The sequence below is a fragment of the Schistocerca americana genome, chromosome 2 (assembly GCF_021461395.2).
Source record: "Schistocerca americana isolate TAMUIC-IGC-003095 chromosome 2, iqSchAmer2.1, whole genome shotgun sequence".
Lineage (NCBI taxonomy): Eukaryota > Metazoa > Arthropoda > Insecta > Orthoptera > Acrididae > Schistocerca > Schistocerca americana.
The window spans coordinates 521,737,342-521,746,119 of NC_060120.1; the positions used below are offsets into that span (position 1 = coordinate 521,737,342).

At 42.8% G+C, this 8,778-nt stretch overlaps 1 non-coding gene across 1 annotated transcript; it reads left to right on the forward strand.

The window, feature by feature from the left end:
• Positions 1–8,032: 8,032 nt before the first annotated feature.
• Trnas-cga lies at positions 8,033–8,107 on the forward strand. The gene has a single exon. It is a non-coding gene; the product is annotated as a tRNA-Ser (tRNA).
• The last annotated feature ends 671 nt before the right edge of the window (positions 8,108–8,778 follow it).

The window sequence follows — 8,778 nt, forward strand, 5'->3', positions numbered from 1 at the left end:
AGTTATTTTGTTTCCCAAATAGCATAACTCATCTACTACTTTATGTGTCTCTTTTCCTAATCTAATTCCCTCAGCATCAACTGTTTTAAGTCGACTACACTCCATTATCCTCGTTTTGCTTTTGTTGATGTTCATCTTATATCCTCCTTTCAAGCCACTGTCCATTCCGTTCAGCTGCTTTTCCAAGTCCTTTTCTGTCTCTGACAGAATTACAATGTCATCAGCATACCTCCAAGTTTTTATTTTGTCTCCCTGGACTTTAATTCCTACTCCTAATTCTTTTGTCTCCTTTCTGCTTGTTCAGTGCACATGTTGAATAACATCTGGGATAGGCTACAATCCTATCTCACTCCCTTCTCAAGCACTGCTTCCCTTTCGTGCCCCTCGACTCTTCTAACTGGCATCTTGTTTCTGTACAAATTGTAAATAGCCATTCGCTCCCTGTATTTTACCCCTGCCACCTTCAGAATCTGAAAGAGAGCTTTCCAGTCAACATTGGCAAAAGCTTTCTCTAATTTTACAAATGCTAGAAACGTAGGTTTGCCTTTCCTTAATCTACCTTCTAAGATGCGTCATAGGATCAGTATTGCCTCACGTGTTCCAACATTTCTACGGAATCCAAACTGATCTTCCCCAAGGTCGGCTTCTACCAGTTTTTCCATCCGTCTGTAAAGAATTCGTGTTAGTATTTTGCAGCTGTGACATATTAAACTGATAGTTCGCTAATTTTCACATCTTTCAATACCTGCTTTCTTTGGGATTGGGATTATTATATTATTCTTGAAGTCTGACGGTTTTCGCCTGTCTCATACATCTTGCTCACCAGTTGGTAGAGTTTAGTCAGGGTTGCCTCTCCAAAGGCTATCATTAGTTGTAATGGAATGTTATCTACTCCCTGTGCCTTGTTTAGACTTAGGTCTTTCAGTGCTCTGTCAAACTCTTCACGCAGTATCAAATCTCCCTTCTCATTTTCATCTAAATCCTCTTCTTTTTCCGAAATAATGCCCTCAAGTACGTCTCCCTTGTACAGACCCTCTATATACTCCTTTCACCTTTCTGCTTTTCCTTCTTTGCTTAGGACTCGTTTTCCATCTGCACTCTTGATATTCATACAGGATGTTCTCTTCTCTCCAAAGGTCTCTTTAATTTTCCTGTAGGCAACACCTATCTTACCCCTAGTGATAGATGCTTCTACATCCTTACAAGTGTCGTATAGCCAGTCCTGCTTAGCCATTTCGCACTTCCTGTCGATTTCGTTTAGGGACGTTTGTATTCTTTTTCGCCTGCTTCATTTGTTGCATTTTTATATTTTCTGGTTTCATAGATTAAATTCAATATCTCTTATGGTACCCAAGGATTTCTACTACTCCTCAACTTTTACCTACTTGATCCTCTGCTGCCTTCATTACTTCATCTCTCAAAACTTCCCATTCTTCTTCTACTATATTTCTTTCCCTTGTTCTTGTCAATCATTCCCTAATCCTCTCTCTGAACCTCTCTGCAACCTGTGATTCTATCAGTTTATCCAGGTCTCATCTCCTTAAAATACTGCCTTTTTGCAGTTTCTTCAGTTTTAATCTGCAGTTCATAACAATAGATAATCAATCTGAAATCCTCTAGTATCTCCAGGTTTCTTCCACATTTACAACATTATTAAATTATGCTTTGTGTAAAATTCTACCAGGCCACTTCCTCTGTCATTCCTTTCCCCCAGTCTATATTCACCTACTACGTTTTCTGCTCTTCCTTTTCCTACTGTCGAAGTCCAGTCTCGCAAGACTATTAAATTTTCGTCTCCCTTAACTATCTGAATAATTTATTTTATCTCATCGTACATTTCCTCAGTCTCCTCCTCATCTGCAGAGCTAGTTGGCATATAAATTTGTACTACTATGGTGGGTGTGGGCTTCGTGTCTATCTTCGCCAAAATAATATATTCACTATACTGTTCTCAGTAGCTCATCTGTTTTCGTACTTTTTTAATTCATTATTAAACCTACTCCTGCACTACCCCCATTTAGATTTTGTATTTATAACCCCGTATTCACCTGACTAGCAGTTCTGTTCCTCCTGCCACCAAACTACATTAATTCCCACTATATCTAACTTTAACCTATCCATTTCCCTTCACAATATTTTACCCAAGAGGAAGCCATCATCATTTAACCATAAAGTAGAGCTGCATGCCCTTTGCAAGAATTACAGCTATAGTTTCCCATTGCTTTCAACTGTTCTCAGTACCAACACAGCAAGGCCGTTTTGATTGATGTCACAAGGCTCCGATCGGAAAATCCTCCAGACTGTTGACCTCGCAAATACTGAAATGGCTGCTACCCCTCTTCAGGAATCACACATTTCTCTGGCCTCTCAACGGATGCCTCTCTGTTGTGGTTGCACCTACATAAGCCATCTTTATCACTGAGTCATGCAAGCCTCCCCACCAGTGGTAAGGCCCATGGTTCATGAGAGGTAAATGAATCATTCATCAGCTCCAAACACTTCAAAGTCTGCCATGAATATTCACAAATTAACACACACAATACAAAGAATAGTAGCTCATACTCTGTCTATCTTCAGTGCAGTTCAAGCAGAAAAAGTTAAAGTCCTACTATGTAGTACATTCAGACCTCTTGAAATATAAAGTCCTTTGAGAAGTTAAAGTGTAGCAGTGGCTGTTCACCACCAACAATCAATCATCTAGACAATGGAATTGCACATGCTGCTCTAGACAGGTCTGTCTTATACCAGAACTAGCGTAAAAGTGTCCAGAATTATTTCCTTAAGTTTTCCACTCGAAAAGTCCCACTCTCAACTTGACTCCCACAGTGTTGCGCTACTGTCTGCTTTTCTATTGGCTGAAGACTATCCCACCAAAAATACATCACAATTACACTCTACAGACATTAGTTTGATTCAATGTGATCATTTCCTGGACTAAATTAACATATTAAAACAATATTTAAATAAAAGAAATATTATGAACATCTGGTGACACTCAGACCATGTAAAATGATTACAAACAAAGATTTGTTTATAAATAAATAAGCCACTATTCTTGCACAAGTCTGTTCACATAAATGACAACGAATTGTCACTAAATTTTGCTTGATCAATTATTTATGTCTTGTTGACATAAACATCTTTAGGTTCTCTTTACAATTATGGTATCCACTAACACGTGCGATTGACCACTTTTAAAATAGAACAGTTATTTTGATGGCACTTGCAGTCGACATTTAAATAAAGTAACAGACAAAGTAGTAAACTGTGCATTAAATAACTAAACAAGTGTGGCAATATGTATGGTATTCATGCTGTATTGTTTCACTGCATAATTGTGGAAAACACAATGTTCTGAAAACTATTTGTATAAAGCAAAAGACACAAAGGACATGGTAAATCAATAAATAAAATAGAAACATATATGAAGCTTTCAGGGATGATAGCTGCAGAGCAATGCTATCATCTGAAATGTCGTTTGTTGAAATTACATGAAGTGAACAAAGCTGTTAATTCAGAGATTCATTATGTAACTGTTTATTCACTGTGAAATATTAACTTTTGTTGTTTTAATAATATTGAAATATTGTTATGTCATTTATCCATGATCGCCGGTGTACATTTGCATTAATATGGAATTGTTATTAATTGTCGAAGTTCAGAGAGCTGTAAGAAGCCATCTTGCAGTTTGTCTCAAAGCCCACTATTGTTGGGAGCATACCAGCTCTTTTAAGCGATCAACATGTCATCCAAATTCCCCATACTGGGATTTTCCTTGCATCTGACTCTCTGCTCCTCTCTGCACCTGGCTCACATGGAGCAGTTGCGGCAACCCGCCAGGCCGTGACATGATCTCAGCTCTGGGTCTGCACTGTTTCACAGACAAATTCACTTTGCCTTGTACTAATTCAAGGTGGCCGATTATCTCGCCTATGTATGCCAACGTTACAACATAAGGGTATTTTTAGATCAGGTGATTCTCAGTAAAGTTCAGATAATGATAGCTATAGGACACCCAAAAATACAGGTGCGTGATCCAAAAGAATGTCCCCATCCCAGGCGAGAATATTGAAATCCCAATAGTTGCAAAGAATTTCAACAAAATGCCAGCGTTTTAAGTGAGCCTGAAGAGCAGTGAAGTTCACATAATATTAAGTACAGAAAGCTGGTTAAAACCTGGAATTGACACCAATTGCGACTTTTGTAGTAACTTTGAGTATACTAGGTGAGTCAGTAACTATTGTCACCTAGAATAACTCCGAAAGTATGATAGGAGCTGAAACATTTGTGGGACAAAAGTTATATGGGACAATGAGGGCCATAATATAACGTTGTTGTTTTTTTTTTTGTTGCTAGGTGGGGTCGCTTCAGAACTATGAAGGTCAACTTTGTTTTTTAAATGGGATGCTATAGTTTGGTACTTATTTCTGATAGCAACTATCGAGACGAATCAAATGATGTGTAATAGGAAGGTCTTTAAAGATTAACAAAGATTACAAAGGTGGGATAAACGTCTATTTACAGAAGGTATTCGAAGTGATGACAATTGGTATCAATTCAGTGCTGCAATCTTCTTATCATGGATTGAGTGGTATCCCTTATCAAATCGACACTTATCGAAGCATATGCTGTGACAATTCTCTCATGGATATCTTCAGGTGTAGTTGGAATGCCTTTATGAACAAAGTCTTTTATGAATCCCCACAAGAAAAAAATCCAGAGGTGTCAAGTCTGGAGAACGAGTCGGCCACGACACATATCCTCCGCATCCAATCCAACGATTTGGAATTGCCTCTGCAACTCATTTCTAGCCATCAGAGAAAAATGTGCCAGACACCCATGATGTTGATGCCACATTCTGTTCCTTGTTCTTAAAGATATTTCTTCCAATAACAGACCTAATGTTTCTTGCAGGAATGTGGTGTACTTCCTACCATTAAGATTTCCTTCGATGAAATAGGGACTTATAATTCTGTCCTTCAGAATTCCACAGCATACATTCACCGCCCACAGTTTTTGGTGTGCAACTTGCCGCAGCCAAAATGGATTTTCAGTTGCCCAATAATGCACTTTATGCAAGTTAACATTTCCATGGCTTGTGAATGTAGCCTCGTCATTAAATAAAATCAAATTAATAAATGTGTCTCCCCTCTGAATCTGAAGTGGAGGCCATCAGCAGAATTCAATGTGACACGTACAACCCATACCAGTTAATTCTTGGTGGAGACTGATATGGTAAATATGATGTTTATGGCGATGCAGAACACAACCAACACTACTCTGGTTCATGCCAGATTCCCTTGCGATTTGACATGAACTAACACAAGGATCTCGAACCACAGTGGCAAGAATGGCAATTTCCGTTTCCTCGTTAGCAACTCTCCTTTGCCAAATATGTTTCCGATGTATTAAAGATCCATTTGTTCCAAATGTGTCATACACATATTTACGTGTACAACATGTAGGTTGAGTATATTGAGGATATCTTTCTGCGAGTAAGTATTTAACTCTCACTGAATTTAGTTGGCATTCTCCATAAATGAGAAGCATATCGACTTGTTCTTCGAAGGAATACATCATTCATACTCTCTTGATGCGAGGATACTAGTCTTACCGTTCCTATTAGTATTGTATTGCGAAACTGTCGAATGGTGTTTACATGTCAATGACACATTAGATGGATACGCCATATTCGGCGAATATTTATTATTTGCACGATATACTAGAGAGAATTGTCATAGCATGTGCTTCGATAGTTGCCGAAGTGATACGGAATACTACTCAATCCATGATAAGAAGATTGCATCACTGCACTGATACCTATGGTCACTTCAAGCACCTTCTGTAACTGGACGTTCATGCCACCTTTTTGACCTTCAAAGATCTTACTGTTACACATCATTGGATTCATCCTGATAGCCGCTATCAGGAAATAAGTACCAAACTATAGCATTCCAGAATGAGATTTTCACTCTGCAGCGGAGTGTGCGCTGATATGAAACTTCCTGGCAGATTAAAACTGTGTGCCCGACCGAGACTTTGCCTTTCGCGGGCAAGTGCTCTACCAACTGAGCTACCGAAGCACGACTCACGCCCGGTACTCACAGCTTTACTTCTGCCAGTACCTCGTCTCCTACCTTCCAAACTTTACAGAAGCTCTCCTGCGAACCTTGCAGAACTAGCACTCCTGAAAGAAAGGATATTGCGGAGACATGGCTTAGCCACAGCCTGGGGGATGTTTCCAGAATGAGATTTTCACTCTGCAGCGGAGTGTGCGCTGATATGAAACTTCCTGGCAGATTAAAACTGTGTGCCCGACCGAGACTCGAACTCGGGACCTTTGCCTTTCGCGGGCAAGTGCTCTACCAACTGAGCTACCGAAGCACGACTCACGCCCGGTACTCACAGCTTTACTTCTGCCAGTACCTCGTCTCCTACCTTCCAAACTTTACAGAAGCTCTCCTGCGAACCTTGCAGAACTAGCACTCCTGAAAGAAAGGATATTGCGGAGACATGGCTTAGCCACAGCCTGGGGGATGTTTCCAGAATGAGATTTTCACTCTGCAGCGGAGTGTGCGCTGATATGAAACTTCCTGGCAGATTAAAACTGTGTGCCCGACCGAGACTCGAACTCGGGACCTTTGCCTTTCGCGGGCAAGTGCTCTACCAACTGAGCTACCGAAGCACGACTCACGCCCGGTACTCACAGCTTTACTTCTGCCAGTACCTCGTCTCCTACCTTCCAAACTTTACAGAAGCTCTCCTGCGAACCTTGCAGAACTAGCACTCCTGAAAGAAAGGATATTGCGGAGACATGGCTTAGCCACAGCCTGGGGGATGTTTCCAGAATGAGATTTTCACTCTGCAGCGGAGTGTGCGCTGATATGAAACTTCCTGGCAGATTAAAACTGTGTGCCCGACCGAGACTCGAACTCGGGACCTTTGCCTTTCGCGGGCAAGTGCTCTACCAACTGAGCTACCGAAGCACGACTCACGCCCGGTACTCACAGCTTTACTTCTGCCAGTACCTCGTCTCCTACCTTCCAAACTTTACAGAAGCTCTCCTGCGAACCTTGCAGAACTAGCACTCCTGAAAGAAAGGATATTGCGGAGACATGGCTTAGCCACAGCCTGGGGGATGTTTCCAGAATGAGATTTTCACTCTGCAGCGGAGTGTGCGCTGATATGAAACTTCCTGGCAGATTAAAACTGTGTGCCCGACCGAGACTCGAACTCGGGACCTTTGCCTTTCGCGGGCAAGTGCTCTACCAACTGAGCTACCGAAGCACGACTCACGCCCGGTACTCACAGCTTTACTTCTGCCAGTACCTCGTCTCCTACCTTCCAAACTTTACAGAAGCTCTCCTGCGAACCTTGCAGAACTAGCACTCCTGAAAGAAAGGATATTGCGGAGACATGGCTTAGCCACAGCCTGGGGGATGTTTCCAGAATGAGATTTTCACTCTGCAGCGGAGTGTGCGCTGATATGAAACTTCCTGGCAGATTAAAACTGTGTGCCCGACCGAGACTCGAACTCGGGACCTTTGCCTTTCGCGGGCAAGTGCTCTACCAACTGAGCTACCGAAGCACGACTCACGCCCGGTACTCACAGCTTTACTTCTGCCAGTACCTCGTCTCTCTGCAAGGTTCGCAGGAGAGCTTCTGTAAAGTTTGGAAGGTAGGAGACGAGGTACTGGCAGAAGTAAAGCTGTGAGTACCGGGCGTGAGTCGTGCTTCGGTAGCTCAGTTGGTAGAGCACTTGCCCGCGAAAGGCAAAGGTCCCGAGTTCGAGTCTCGGTCGGGCACACAGTTTTAATCTGCCAGGAAGTTTCATATCAGCGCACACTCCGCTGCAGAGTGAAAATCTCATTCTGGAAACATCCCCCAGGCTGTGGCTAAGCCATGTCTCCGCAATATCCTTTCTTTCAGGAGTGCTAGTTCTGCAAGGTTCGCAGGAGAGCTTCTGTAAAGTTTGGAAGGTAGGAGACGAGGTACTGGCAGAAGTAAAGCTGTGAGTACCGGGCGTGAGTCGTGCTTCGGTAGCTCAGTTGGTAGAGCATTTGCCCGCGAAAGGCAAAGGTCCCGAGTTCGAGTCTCGGTCGGGCACACAGTTTTAATCTGCCAGGAAGTTTCATATCAGCGCACACTCCGCTGCAGAGTGAAAATCTCATTCTGGAAACATCCCCCAGGCTGTGGCTAAGCCATGTCTCCGCAATATCCTTTCTTTCAGGAGTGCTAGTTCTGCAAGGTTCGCAGGAGAGCTTCTGTAAAGTTTGGAAGGTAGGAGACGAGGTACTGGCAGAAGTAAAGCTGTGAGTACCGGGCGTGAGTCGTGCTTCGGTAGCTCAGTTGGTAGAGCACTTGCCCGCGAAAGGCAAAGGTCCCGAGTTCGAGTCTCGGTCGGGCACACAGTTTTAATCTGCCAGGAAGTTTCATATCAGCGCACACTCCGCTGCAGAGTGAAAATCTCATTCTGGAAACATCCCCCAGGCTGTGGCTAAGCCATGTCTCCGCAATATCCTTTCTTTCAGGAGTGCTAGTTCTGCAAGGTTCGCAGGAGAGCTTCTGTAAAGTTTGGAAGGTAGGAGACGAGGTACTGGCAGAAGTAAAGCTGTGAGTACCGGGCGTGAGTCGTGCTTCGGTAGCTCAGTTGGTAGAGCACTTGCCCGCGAAAGGCAAAGGTCCCGAGTTCGAGTCTCGGTCGGGCACACAGTTTTAATCTGCCAGGAAGTTTTATAGCATTCCATTTTAAAAAATAAAGCAAAGTTGACCATATCT